General features: G+C 43.1%; 1 protein-coding gene across 1 annotated transcript in view; it reads left to right on the top strand.

The window, feature by feature from the left end:
- SGCD (sarcoglycan delta) overlaps positions 1-13,970 on the top strand; it is a 532,111-nt gene that overhangs the window by 203,615 nt on the left and 314,526 nt on the right. The window contains exon 2 of the mRNA XM_038414953.2: positions 5,838-6,010. The gene's annotated coding sequence lies outside the window, so the exon portion shown is untranslated. The remainder of the gene's footprint in view (positions 1-5,837; positions 6,011-13,970) is intronic.

Genomic DNA, 13,970 nt, shown 5'->3' with positions numbered 1-13,970 from the left:
GAAGGAGGGATTCAGAAGTTTCATTTTTTTCCTTTCTTTACCAGCGCCACCTTTATACTAAATTCAAGGGAGGTAGAGGGAAAAGATATTGTGAAATGTAAAATGTGGGATCATTCAATATTTGATCCTGCAGGGTCCTGAGGACTCCTGTCAGGTGCTGAGCACCCTCCACTTTTATTAAAGTTGTTGGTACTTGATCAAGTGCCTTTCTGAGTCAAGAAATCCCAAAGCACTTTACAAAACAATGAGCTAGGTACCGGCTGCATGGGAAAATGTAATAACCATTACGCATTCAGCTGTAGCTTACACACAGCCTTGATCATTAGACCCTGGTTCAGTTAGAAGGAATATTTGCTGATGTAATCTCAATCTACTTCCAGAAAGTGCTTTGGGATCTTCAGTTTCCCCATAGACAAGCAGAAATGACCCTACTAAATGTTTCATAATGAGGATGGAGCCTCTACCTGTTCTGCACTCCTGTTGCTCCCTGCCCCAGCTATACTGCTCTGCCGTATCAGCCATAGGTGCTTGCCCAAGTCCAGCTATGGTTAAAGAGGAAAATTATGAGAATGTCCATATGCATACTTGCGTGTGCCATCCCTCTCCCATTTGTGTGCTTGAAGTCCCAGAGTGGCAGTAAAGAGAAAGATCTTGACTATTTAGCCAGAGGACGTATGGTTCCAGTCATTTTCAAGTCTCCAGATCCCCTAAGTATTTAATTTTTTTCATGCCCAACGTAATTTCTTCAGCTGCGGTTGAGTAGATTGTAATTAATATTTTAAGAGACGAGACCAACTGGTACATCTGTGACTACCTGCCGCATTGATATGTTTGCCTGCAGTATGTTACTCAGCTACTAGATGTCTTTGCACACTGTAGAGCGTTCCAGACAAGGTTCGATGACTGGTGGCCAAGGGAAGGGGTGGAATCAAGATGGTTCTTGAGCTGTGTGGATGTTTAGTTGTTTTGTATAATAAACTCCTCTCTTTAAGAAGGGCTATGAGTCCATGAGCCATGCAATGGAGCCATGTAATCCCAATGGAGCATTCACTCTGGACGGATGTGCACTGAACAAGTTACTCCTAAATATGCTCCTGGACTAAATACTGCTAAGCTTTGGGGAAATTCAGGCTTGACTCTAGTTAATCAGTGTGCAAGCTCCTGTAGTGAACTATTCTGCCTCTTCTGAGCCAAGAAGAACATGTATGTGCTAGTTTGTTTTTTGTGTTCATGGCCCGGAGACTGAACAAAGGCCATCACTCATTTCACTTAGGGCCCTTGTATAAAATTTAATCCAGGGTTTCAGACACTGAATACAAAAGTTTGAACTGGTGGGGCAGAAAGTGGTGAATAGCACAGTACATTTGGGTGATGCACGTTATTTTTTCATGTTGGACAAGGTGGAGTGAGATTTCTGCATGTCATGTTGTACCCTCGTGATAGCTGACATCATACCTCATTAATTTAGGCGTACACAGTGGCCACTAGAAGTTATATCTCATGCATTTTTTCCCAGTAACCCATAACATAGAAACATAACCCCAACTATATTGTTGGACAGAAACTATTTCCTTGCCTGCATCCATATATATCTGTGTAATAGAAATTCTTCAAATGCAACCCAGGCATGTTGCATTTGGATTGATGCACTTGCTTACTGCTGCTTGCAGCAGCGCTCATAACAGTTTGCATTTGAATATACTCCATGTGGATGTTCCACCATCACAGACACCTGAAATGGGAGCTGGAGAGATGGCAGTTGTATGCAATCATTACTTTTTAATTTGACTGAAGTTATTTTTCCCATTGTGTCCCCACCCCGCAGTGCTGAAGTGTAGTAACACCTGATATATACATCTGATGTATCCTCCCAACAGCTGGCTCGGGTGAATGCTTGGATGTAATCTGCAGCAGCGTTTTCCAGTACCTGCTGCTATGTTCTTATTCCCGTAACGGTAGTGGTTAGGACGAAGGGAAGGTTTCTGCTCTTTGCCAAGACTGAAAGCACACTCTTGCCTGCACCGTAATTTATGATCCACCCAGCAGTGCAGGAATTCAGACACAACAGAAACTCTGAGTGCATGCATTGTAGTGCATTAAAGCAATGTGCCAAGTCATAGAATCATAGAATCATAGAATATCAGGGTTGGAAGGGACCCCAGAAGGTCATCTAGTCCAACCCCCTGCTCAAAGCAGGACCAAGTCCCAGTTAAATCATCCCAGCCAGGGCTTTGTCAAGCCTGACCTTAAAAACCTCTAAGGAAGGAGATTCTACCACCTCCCTAGGTAACGCATTCCAGTGTTTCACCACCCTCTTAGTGAAAAAGTTTTTCCTAATATCCAATCTAAACCTCCCCCATTGCAACTTGAGACCATTACTCCTCGTTCTGTCATCTGCTACCATTGAGAACAGTCTAGAGCCATCCTCTTTGAAACCCCCTTTCAGGTAGTTGAAAGCAGCTATCAAATCCCCCCTCATTCTTCTCTTCTGCAGACTAAACAATCCCAGCTCCCTCAGCCTCTCCTCATAAGTCATGTGCTCTAGACCCCTAATCATTTTTGTTGCCCTTCGCTGTACTCTTTCCAATTTATCCACATCCTTCCTGTAGTGTGGGGCCCAAAACTGGACACAGTACTCCAGATGAGGCCTCACCAGTGTCGAATAGAGGGGAACGATCACGTCCCTCGATCTGCTCGCTATGCCCCTACTTATACATCCCAAAATGCCATTGGCCTTCTTGGCAACAAGGGCACACTGCTGACTCATATCCAGCTTCTCGTCCACTGTCACCCCTAGGTCCTTTTCCGCAGAACTGCTGCCGAGCCATTCGGTCCCTAGTCGTCCTCATCCAGGGGCTTTGCTTACAATGAGCATTGGTAGGCTGCGGTAAATTGAGACATTCAAAAAACATATCATTCCCCAACAGAAGCAGGGCTCTCAGACTCAGCTTGCAATGACAGTCTAGTCCCGTTGTCAAGTTTGGTCTTTTGCCTTTCAGCTCCATTGAAAGTAAAAAGAGGGGAAATAAAGTCTTTTTTCTTTTCCTTTTTTTTTTTTGCATTGCAACTTTCAGGAAACAAATGGAAGTAATTGCATTTCTGGTCCCCAAAGATAAACATCACTTAAAAGTAGAGGCACTAGATCTAGTTACTGCTCCCAGACCAAGCGTCTGCAGCGTCAGCCATTCCTACACCCACAGGTCACATCCACTTCAGTCTCACGTTGCCAGACTGGTTCTACAAATGCTGTTTGAGAGGTAGGGGTTTACGCCTCTGTTGGCAAGGAATATAAGATTTGAAGCTGTTCTACTTTTCTGCCTCCCTACCTGAGCCCACAGGATGACAGAAGAGAAGCAGTCTGGCAAATAAAAATAACACTTCCCTTTAAAGCCCTTCTCGACACACAAACTGCTGGCAAACAGTTTGGACTCTACCATCCTAGCTCAAGTTGCAGCTTGCACCACGAGCAGGCCTGCTGAAGAAAAAGGGGTTACTCAGTGGGCAGAGCAGATTGCATGGCCCTGGGGCATGGGTTCTGCAGTGGCTCTGGTTACCAAGTGGACTTCCTCTCATTGCCAGGATTGGTACAACTGCTCTGCCTCCAAGCTGAGGTGCGGATGCTTTTATGCTTTCACTCCCCTGCCCCCTCACTTCACACCCGCCTGGGTTTGCTTTTCCATTGCTGGTTGACTGAGTCAGTTTTCTACATCTCTTTAGCCCAATTGGTGTGTGTGTGTGTGTGTTGGGGGAATCTGTGGGAGGATGTAATAAGCACTGTGCTCTGGGGCTGCTGATTCAGACTTGACCCCTTTGGGACTGTCTGCAAGTAGTATGCTTTTGCTGGTTTTGTCTTCTCTTTTTCTGACTATTCCTGGCATAAAACTAGCATCTGTACATCTTTCCTGCAGCCATATTCAGACTAAGTTACAGATGTGACAGGCTGTGTTATCTCAGAAGTAGGATGCAACAGGGCCAGGGGCTGGGGAGCAGCTAGCCCTGTTCTGGAGAAGAGCCAAACTGGACAGCATTGAGTGACTGGGGCTGAGGATTCCTAGTCAGGGGATATAACTGAAGGGCCCAGCTCCATGATGAGCCTAGAGGAGAGGGCTCTGGGGGGACAGAAAGCTGCAAGAGGGCAAGTCTTGGGGGGGTGGAGGAGGGAGTTCTGACCATTAAGCTGCCAGAGGCCAGAGCACCCCACAGTCTCGATGGGGAGCAGGACGGTTGCTTGATGTTCTTGTTTCATGTTCCCTTTTATTTATTGTTTTTGAAGAATAAACAGGGCCCTGAGGTGAGGGCGACAAACTGACCTGAGTGTGGCTGATTGTCCATCCCATGCTGATGACTGGTCCACCAGCCTACACCATGGCTGCAGGACGTATCTGGATCATGTGTATCTGGATCATTGCAGCCGTTGAGGTGAGGGTACCCAGAAATTCAAACTGGGGCAGAGGCTGCAAGGTCCATCAGAAGAAGCACCGGACTGGGATTTAGGAGACTTAGATTCTGTCCACCAGCTCTGCCACTCCCTTGCTTTGTGATCTCCTACACCTTATATGTCTTGTCTGTTTAGATAGTAATTAGTTAGTGCAAGGACTGTCTCTTAAGATGTGTGTACAGCGTTGGTAGCACAGTGGAGCTCTTGATTTTGGTTTAGGCTTTTAACTGCCATTCTAATACAAATAACTAACAATAAAAATGGGCGTTAACTTCCTGACTCCTTTTCCAAGCCCTTCCCCCTGCTTGAGGTGTGATTTACAGTAAATTGCTCAGGCCGAATTTCTCAAACCCCACTGCCAGTGGTTAGGCACCTAAATCAAAGTGACTCGATGTTTCAGAAGCATTGAAAACTCCCAGCTGTGTGAGTGGGTGCTGCTGGGCGCTGAGCTTTTTCGACAATCAAATGATTTCAGGTGCCTGTTGGGTACCCATTTTTTAACATTTTGGCCAACAGTAGCTAACTCATAGCGGGGGGATTTGATTACAGTCTTCAACTACCTGAAGGGGGGTTCCAAAGAGGATGGAGCTCGGCTTTTCTCAGTGGTAGCAGATGACAGAACAAGAAGCAATGGTCTCAAGTTGCAGCGGGGGATGTCTAGGTTGGATATTAGGAAACACTGTTTCACTAGGAAGGTAATGAAGCACTGGAATGGGTTACCTAGGGATGGAATCTCCATCCTTAGAGGTTTTTAAGACCTGGCTTGACAAAGCCCTGGCTGTGATGATTTAGTTCGGGTTGGTCCTGCTTTGAGCAGGGTGTTGGACTAGATGACCTCCTAGGTCTCTTCTAACCTAATCCCCTATGATTCTATGTCATAAGGCCTAATTAATTAATGTTTCCTTATGAGCTTTGAGATATGTGAACGAACTGCACTGTACAAGTGCATTGAAGTGGTGTTTATTTGAGTTTCTGTCAGTGTTCTTAATTTTAAATCCCCTTAGTTTGAACGTTCTGTTCTCCCAGTGAAAGACTGTAATGAATAAGAATGTTCTCTAAAGTTATGCAGGAGTGTTGCTGTACTTCTGTGATCTCAGACTGAAATAAAGTGCATCCAGGCTGGCATTCATTTCCTGGTTTAGGGACACAATTAAAACACCATAAAGCCAAAATAGTTCTGCGCCACAGTTCTTGAATTCAAAGATTTCCCTGAAAAGGTGCCAATCATGATGGCTTGTCACAGACTCTTTGTCCTGGCTTGACATTTCATTGCTATCAGATGTTCCGATAGTCTTGCATTCTGTTCTGAATCTGCCAAACGACTGACCCTAGAATTTAATGCCACACCTTCTTCTCTTTTCTCTTTCTGAATGACATCTTTTCTGCTCCGGCTCCAAAGAACTGGAGAATACTGCAGCATCCTCAGGGACATACATACAGAAGGCTGAGCTGGAGCCTGTGTGGGACTTAAAAAGGACTTCCAGTTGGTGGTAGCCCGAGGAACTTCCTTTCACTCCAATGTTGCTCTGAAACTAATTGTCTCCAGAATTCTGAACCATCAGGTTTGCTAAGGTATGTGATTTTTGCCTTTGTTTGCATTCCTATATGTTTTCTGAACATCTGTCTATGGCACTTGTAGCTATGGTTCTGCATATTTATGTGTAGGTAAATGCAGCCCACAAACTGCCTCAGCAAATGTCCTGTACTCCTCGATTCAGAGAATACTTTGCAAGGTTAAGGTGCTTTTAAAGTCACTATCTGGATGAAGTACATTTTGAAAACCACTAATATCTGAAGATTTGAAGGTCAGAGAGGGGGGAAAAAAAAAAGCCAAATGTAAAAAGCAAAGAAAAGAGAGATCATTTCTCCAAAAGCCATATTCTTCTTTGTCACTTGTATTTCAACATTGTTGGCCTAGGATAAAATTTACTATACTGGTTTGTTACGTGATAGTCCCTTGGATAGGGGCTCATGTATTTGTTGTGTGCAGATTCTGATGTTGGAGCAGAAACTCACACGGCATAGAGCAAACAGCCCAGAGTTGCAGGTGTAGGGAAACACTTAGAAGAACACAATCTATGACAACCCATCTCCCTTTGTTTAATCCAAGTTATTTCCAGGAAGGAAATTGGGTTTATTATATTTTTGGATCATCAATTGAAAAGTTTTATTTAAAAAGCTTTGGAAGTGTGAATGCAAAACCTTAGTTCCTAGATCTACATGGATTTGTATCAAATGATAAAGTGATAAAAAATAAAGTATTTTATTCTCATTAATATCTAAACAAGAGAGAGACTTCCTACACATTCTGCAATAGCAATACAGTGTTCAAGCTTAATGTAGGAGTGTTGAAAAATCCAAACAGAAATTAGATTTTCATATATTTTTAAAGCCTCCAAGCGTTCTCTTACATTAATTCTTTTGGTGTGATCAGACTAATCCCACTTGTTCTGTAAATAGTGAAATTTAATTCAGATACCTCACTGGAGTTCCATTTTTCAGAGTAGCAGCCGTGTTAGTCTGTATTCGCAAAAAGAAAAGGAGTACTTGTGGCACCTTAGAGACTAACAAATTTATTAGAGCATAAGCTTTCGTGAGCTACAGCTCACTTCATCGGATGCATTTGGTGGAAAAAACAGAGGAGAGATTTATATACACACACACACAGAGAACATGAAACAATGGGTTTATCATACACACTGTAAGGAGAGTGATCACTTAAGATAAGCCATCACCAGCAGCAGGGGGGGGGGAAGGAGGAAAACCTTCCATGGTGACAAGCAGGTAGGCTAATTCCAGCAGTTAACAAGAATATCAGAGGAACAGTGGGGGGTGGGGTGGGGTGGGGGGGAGAAATACCATGGGGAAATAGTTTTACTTTGTGTAATGACTCATCCATTCCCAGTCTCTACAATACCCACCTGCTGAAGTGAAGAAACAGATTGACAGAGCCAGAAGAGTACCCAGAAGTCACCTACTCCAGGACAGGCCCAACAAAGAAAATAACAGAACGCCACTAGCCATCACCTTCAGCCCCCAACTAAAACCTCTCCAACGCATCATCAAGGATCTACAACCTATCCTGAAGGACGACCCATCACTCTCACAGATCTTGGGAGACAGGCCAGTCCTTGCTTACAGACAACCCCCCAATCTGAAGCAAATACTCAACAGCAACCACACACCACACAACAGAACCATTAACCCAGGAACCTATCCTTGCAACAAAGCCCGTTGCCAACTCTGTCCACATATCTATTCAGGGGACACCATCATAGGGCCTAATCACATCAGCCACACTATCAGAGGCTCGTTCACCTGCGCATCTACCAATGTGATATATGCCATCATGTGCCAGCAATGCCCCTCTGCCATGTACATTGGCCAAACTGGACAGTCTCTACGTAAAAGAATGAATGGACACAAATCAGACGTCAAGAATTATAACATTCAAAAACCAGTTGGAGAACACTTCTATCTCTCTGGTCACTCGATCACAGACCTAAGAGTGGCTATCCTTCAACAAAAAAGCTTCAAAAACAGACTCCAACGAGAGACTGCTGAATTGGAATTAATTTGCAAACTGGATACAATTAACTTAGGCTTGAATAGAGACTGGGAATGGATGAGTCATTACACAAAGTAAAACTATTTCCCCATGGTATTTCTCCCCCCCACCCCATCCCACCCCACCCCCCACTGTTCCTCAGATATTCTTGTTAACTGCTGGAATTAGCCTACCTTGCTTGTCACCATGAAAGGTTTTCCTCCTTTCCCCCCCTGCTGCTGGTGATGGCTCATCTTAAGTGATCACTCTCCTTACAGTGTGTATGATAAACCCATTGTTTCATGTTCTCTCTGTGTGTGTATGTAAATCTCTCTTCTGTTTTTTCCACCAAATGCATCCGATGAAGTGAGCTGTAGCTCACGAAAGCTTATGCTCTAATAAATTTGTTAGTCTCTAAGGTGCCACAAGTCCTCCTTTTCTTTTTGGAGTTCCATTTGTAACCTTTGCATACAGATTACATTCAGCTTTGGAATGGCTGCAGTTTAGAAATATGACTACAAGACTAGCACGATTTCAAACCATCTATGCCCACACTATAGTCTGTATAGATCATAGTTTGCTTACTGGACTTGATCATTGGCCTGGCAATAGACATACAGATCACAAGAGTGGGTTCCACATAAGACAGTGACTGGTTCAGAGCTGCAGGTAGCTCCTCTTCTATCTTCAGTGCCGCGAGAAAGAGAAAGGATTGAAGAGGGAAATGAAAGACAATTCCGTCACTCCCAGGGCCCGGGGTAGGGAGAAAGGAATGAGAGAGAAATTATGGGGCGGAATGGAATTGCCCCAGTTCTAATGTGACATTGTTTGTGATACTGTGATGTTGTTGCCCCCAATGCATGGTGAGGCTGAATTATAACACCAAGGCTAAGTCCCAAGACCAATATGAGCAGCCAATGCCAGGGCATGGCTACACAGGTATTTTGTAGTTCTCTGCACTGCACTTCAGTGATGCATTGTTCTCTGATTCCTCAAGCATCTCTACTGATACAGTCAAATGCAGTGCTCCACATACTATGCAGGACTGTCTACACGGTTTACAAACAAACTCCCATGGAAATTCCTGCCATTCAATAGTAAGTATTGCAAGCTTTTTAATCTGTCTAAATAGTGCCTGGTCATAATGACAGGAGTCCCTGCTAACCTTGTGAGTACATTGTCTGGAGACGAAGGCTAAAAGTGGAGTATTTTGCAATCAAGGAAACTCTTTCAATCCTAAAGGGAAATATTTTACACAGCTGTAGCCTGGAAATCAAATCAATTTGTTTTATTGCACATTTCTCTTTTATATTTGTAAGTGAAAGCGTGTAAATCTTCGGGTGTGTATTTTGCTGACTGCTCTGCCATGGAAAAGCTCAAGGCACCGGAGGATGGGCAGTGATCTATCGCCAGGCTTTGAGGACCATTATCTGATTTTCATGCAGAAAAGGAAACAAACAGACAAATACCCTGCAACCCTAGCGAAGTGTTATAACACACTGGCTGCTGCCTTTCTAGCTTTGATCCAGGATCCATGCAATAGCATTAAATGGCTTTGTGGTATGTTTTGACAATTTACTAGCCCATGCCCAAGAGCTATCCACCTGCCCATTATCATCATGTTAATGGTGCCTATCCAAAAAGCTTATTCACCCTGGCCATGTGCACAAGTAGAATTTTGCAAGGCCAACAAGAGGTTGCCAGGAGTGAATCATTTTGCCTGCTCTGACTTGAGTATGACGCTGGTGGAGAATTGGTGGAACTTCATGGGGTCTGCTGCATAGGCGTAAGAAATTTTCTAAGAAAGTGTTTCCCCTCTGCAGCTTTATTCTGCATTTGCCCTAGGAACTGCTTGTTCCCATTTCAGTATTGCCAACCTCAAGCATTCCTAAAATAATAGGAGATTTTTCAAAAGGATCATCTAGGGGTGCTTTTTATTTGCCTTCAGGCTTCTGAGCTTTTAGACTGTACTTGGGTCACCTTTTAAACTTTTCTCTGCAGTCATGAGAGCTGGAAACTTTATTTGAAAATGAAAGCAGAGATTCGCATGGAATCACAAGAATCTGGGGTCTGGAGTTTTAAGGAAAACCCCACATATTGTGAGACTCATGCTAAAATCATGAGAATTGGCAGTGCTGCTATTTTACATCCAATCCATCCATTTCAGGCACTTATATGCCCCCCCCCCCATACCATACTCTCTGAGTACCTCACAATCTTTAACATAACCTAGCAACATCCCCGGGAGGTAGGGAAGTGCTGTTGTCCCCCTTTAAGAGATGGGAAACTGAGGCCCAGAAGCTTGTCTGAGGTCACACTGGACATTTGTGACAGAGAAGGGAATTGAGCCTGGGTCTCCTTAGTCCCAGGCTCCCACTCTAATCACTGAACCATCTTTCCTTTCTGTACCCTTCGTTATACCACTGTCTAAATTTCCTGAGCAGCAGTGAAAGGATCATCAGTTAAGGGATAACAATGCCCCTGTGAGACTGCTGTAGAAGCCAAAGAATGAACAGGTGAGAAACAAGTCTGGCTGCAAGGTCCTCACCTTTGGTTCCTCCCATAACCCAAAGCAGCTGTTGGCTGCATTTGTGCCTTTCTGGAATAAAAACTACTGCAGAATCAGGGACTTATCTTTCTCATATTCAGTTCCCCATGGAACTGAAGCTACAGCACTCAGGTTACAACTGTAGCCAGCCCCAAGTCCTGAGTATTTCACCACTTGCTCTAAGAAAAGGAGTACTTGTGGCACCTTAGAGACTAACAAATTTATTAGAGCATAAGCTTTCGTGAGCTACAGCTCACTTCATCGGATGCATTTGGTGGAAAAAACAGAGGAGAGATTTATATATACACACACACACAGAGAACATGAAACAATGGGTTTATCATACACACTGTAAGGAGAGTGATCACTTAAGATAAGCCATCACTAGCAGCAGGGGGGGAAAGGAGGAAAACCTTTCATGGTGACAAGCAAGGTAGGCTAATTCCAGCAGTTAACAAGAATATCTGAGGAACAGTGGGGGGTGGGGTGGGGGGGAGAAATACCATGGGGAAATAGTTTTACTTTGTGTAATGACTCATCCATTCCTAGTCTCTAATCAAGCCTAAGTTAATTGTATCCAGTTTGCAAATTAATTCCAATTCAGCAGTCTCTCGTTGGAGTCTGTTTTTGAAGCTTTTTTGTTGAAGGATAGCAACTCTTAGGTCTGTGATCGAGTGACCAGAGAGATTGAAGTGTTCTCCAACTGGTTTTTGAATGTTATAATTCTTGACGTCTGATTTGTGTCCATTCATACTTTTACGTAGAGACTGTCCAGTTTGGCCAATGTACATGGCAGGGGGGCATTGCTGGCACATGATGGCATATATCACATTGGTAGATGCGCAGGTGAACGAGCCTCTGATAGTGTGGCTGATGTGATTAGGCCCTATGATGGTATCCCCTGAATAGATATGTGGACAGAGTTGGCAACGGGCTTTGTTGCAAGGATAGGTTCCTGGGTTAGTGGTTCTGTTGTGTGGTGTGTGGTTGCTGGTGAGTATTTGCTTCAGATTGGGGGGCTGTCTGTAAGCAAGGACTGGCCTGTCTCCCAAGATCTGTGAGAGTGATGGGTCTTCCTTCAGGATAGGTTGTAGATCCTTGATGATGCGTTGGAGAGGTTTTAGTTGGGGGCTGAAGGTGATGGCTAGTGGCGTTCTGTTATTTTCTTTGTTGGGCCTGTCCTGGAGTAGGTGACTTCTGGGTACTCTTCTGGCTCTGTCAATCTGTTTCTTCACTTCAGCAGGTGGGTATTGTAGTTGTAGGAATGCATGATAGAGATCTTGTAGGTGTTTGTCTCTGTCTGAGGGGTTGGAGCAAATGCGGTTATATCGTAGCGCTTGGCTGTAGACAATGGATCGAGTGGTATGATCTGGATGAAAGCTAGAGGCATGTAGGTAGGAATAGCGGTCAGTAGGTTTCCGATATAGGGTGGTGTTTATGTGACCATCGCTTATTAGCACCGTAGTGTCCAGGAAGTGGATCTCTTGTGTGGACTGGTCCAGGCTGAGGTTGATGGTGGGATGGAAATTGTTGAAATCATGGTGGAATTCCTCAAGAGCTTCTTTTCCATGGGTCCAGATGATGAAGATGTCATCAATGTAGCGCAAGTAGAGTAGGGGCATTAGGGGACGAGAGCTGAGGAAGCGTTGTTCTAAGTCAGCCATAAATATGTTGGCATACTGTGGGGCCATGCGGGTACCCATCGCAGTGCCGCTGATTTGAAGGTATACATTGTCACCAAATGTGAAATAGTTATGGGTGAGGACAAAGTCACAAAGAATTATAACATTCAAAAACCAGTTGGAGAACACTTCAATCTCTCTGGTCACTCGATCACAGACCTAAGAGTGGCTATCCTTCAACAAAAAAGCTTCAAAAACAGACTCCAACGAGAGACTGCTGAATTGGAATTAATTTGCAAACTGGATACAATTAACTTAGGCTTGAATAGAGACTGGGAATGGATGAGTCATTACACAAAGTAAAAGTATTTCCCCATGGTATTTCTCCCCCCCACCCCACCCCACCCCCACTGTTCCTCTGATATTCTTGTTAACTGCTGGAATTAGCCTACCTTGCTTGTCACCATGAAAGGTTTTCCTCCTTTCCCCCCCCTGCTGCTAGTGATGGCTTATCTTAAGTGATCACTCTCCTTACAGTGTGTATGATAAACCCATTGTTTCATGTTCTCTGTGTGTGTATATAAATCTCTCCTCTGTTTTTTCCACCAAATGCATCCGATGAAGTGAGCTGTAGCTCACGAAAGCTTATGCTCTAATAAATTTGTTAGTCTCTAAGGTGCCACAAGTACTCCTTTTCTTTTTGCGAATACAGACTAACACGGCTGCTACTCTGAAACCACTTGCTCTGTAATTCTAATGGAAATGACACCATATGTCTAAATAACGCTTAGCTGAAGACATTCATCTTTGCAACACGCTGTTGCTTGCTCATGTGTGACAGACTGGTTTCATTTTAACAACACTTATGTAATTGTGCTGATGATGATCTTGTGTACGGAATTTTTTTAAACTGATCTATGGATGCACACACTAATATTTTGTCTTCAGATTGCTTGTTGTTAGATTGGTAGGGATTATATAACCCTTTAAAAAAATCTCTTTTCTGCCGAAGAAGTGCATTTAATTAATACATAGGAAATTGTTTTTTTAAGTGCCCATTAAATGTAGTTATTAAATTTTATCTTGCAAATATAAGTGAAATAATCTGTGTGTTCATTTGATGTGTTTTATAGCTCATATAGCAGTTAATTGTCTTCGGAACATTGATTCTTGGCCATGTTCTCCTTTTTCAGGTGAAGTCATTATCTGAGTTTAACCTTCGCTTATATGATGGATAAAAATCAGTCTTTTTAATTTTTTTAATCAGATTTTTTTAAATTTAAATACAGGTTTATTTTTAAAAATACACCTTTTGAATATTTAATTTGAAATTGTGACAGCCTACATTGAGATTTAAATTTACTAAAATATATTAAAATCATTTACATGAAAGGAAAAGAATAACATTAAGCAGTACCTGTTCAGTGCTGCTGAAGTTTTAAAGACAGTTAAATCACTGAACTGGTGGCAATCACTGGCTAAATACCTCTAACCATGTTTGTTTATGTGCTAAACGAGATTGTAACACCAGTAGCCTCTAATGCACATGCAGAAAGAATATTTTCTTCATTTCAGTTTATTCAACTAGTTCAATATAAGTCAGGGCAGTACCAGTTTAAACCACCTCAGATTTCCAAAATAATAGCAAAGGCATTCTGAGTGAATGCTTTCCTACAATTGCTGATCAAATTTTAGCACTTCAAAGACTTTGTTCTAGGGAAGTAGGCCTGTATACAGTATCTTTTCCTGTGTGTATCTCACGAATAAAGGCGTGCAGCATTTTTATACAAGTAAAAATATTCATATGAATCTTTT

Source organism: Dermochelys coriacea, chromosome 8 (assembly GCF_009764565.3).
Source record: "Dermochelys coriacea isolate rDerCor1 chromosome 8, rDerCor1.pri.v4, whole genome shotgun sequence".
NCBI lineage: Eukaryota > Metazoa > Chordata > Testudines > Dermochelyidae > Dermochelys > Dermochelys coriacea.
Note: the sequence above shows the minus strand (reverse complement) of the source record. Positions and strands in the feature narration are given on the sequence as shown.